Source organism: Olea europaea, chromosome 19 (genome assembly GCF_002742605.1).
Source record: "Olea europaea var. sylvestris chromosome 19, O_europaea_v1, whole genome shotgun sequence".
Lineage (NCBI taxonomy): Eukaryota > Viridiplantae > Streptophyta > Magnoliopsida > Lamiales > Oleaceae > Olea > Olea europaea.
The window spans coordinates 3,781,893-3,783,070 of NC_036255.1; positions in this window are offsets into that span (position 1 = coordinate 3,781,893).

Consider the following 1,178-nt stretch of genomic DNA (forward strand, 5'->3'; position numbering starts at 1 on the left):
TATATATATATATATATATATATATATATATCTTTAATGAGTTTTGGGGAATAATTAAGACTATTAATGAGATATCACAGTCGTTGATTGGTGATCTTCTAACTGAATCTATTAATCCTTCATGTTTTACTCACTAGTCCCCATATTTCTAGTTCATTGTTTGAGAAGTCATGTTTCAGTTTTATACTCTTATAGATGTGTGTTTTGATAATGATTTCTACAGATGTATAATAGTTGGTGAAATCAATTAAACGTGCTTATGCTTGATGTTGATTATAAACCATTATCATGAGCTTGCAAATGATTTGGTTGACTTTAAAAACGTGCGCTGAAATGGGTAAGGGTTAGCCTTTAATCCTCTGCAAATTTTAATTGATAACAAATAGTCCCTGAAATTCAAGTTTAATCATTTATGTTAAGTTTAGGAAATTATTGTTTAATTTCTATATTATGCAAACCTAAAAATGTTGTTGATCATAGTACCTAGAAAATTAACATTCCCTATTGTTCATCAACAACCTTGTCACTTTTACATTCTCTCTTACATTTTTCTTTACACTCTTCCACCACGACAATATCTATACTTTCGATTTTGAACTCATCCATCACCTCACTACGCAGATTTCCTTCACATAAGGGGGAATGTCAATTAATGCAAATCATCAAGCAAGATGTACATATAGCATTATTCTTTCATCAATGCAAATCCTCCCAAAAACATGAGCAATAAAAAAGAAGAGAGATAAAGAAGCAATCTAATCATGGTTTATTTTTATTTATTTATTTATTTTTATTTGGGGGGGGGGGGGGGGGGAATCAATGATTTGACCCATTGTTTTGGTTGTGATTTTTTTCGAATAGATTTTATGAAAATGAATTTTAAGAATATGTCTGATTGAAACATATGAAAAAATTATGAATTTAAATATAAAATTATTTTGTAGGGACAATTTACAATTCAAAATTAGTTTTAAAAAATTAAATCGAACGGCGGAGAAATATAGCCCATGTTTGTTCCTATTTTTTAAAATTCAATTTCCCAGAAATTAATTTTTATTCATTTAATTTCTCAATAAAATGATTTTATACGATGGACCCATAATTTATTTAATTTTTTTTTTTACTTTATAATCACACATTCTTAAAAAAAGAAAAAGGGGGGCGGGGGGCGGGGGGGG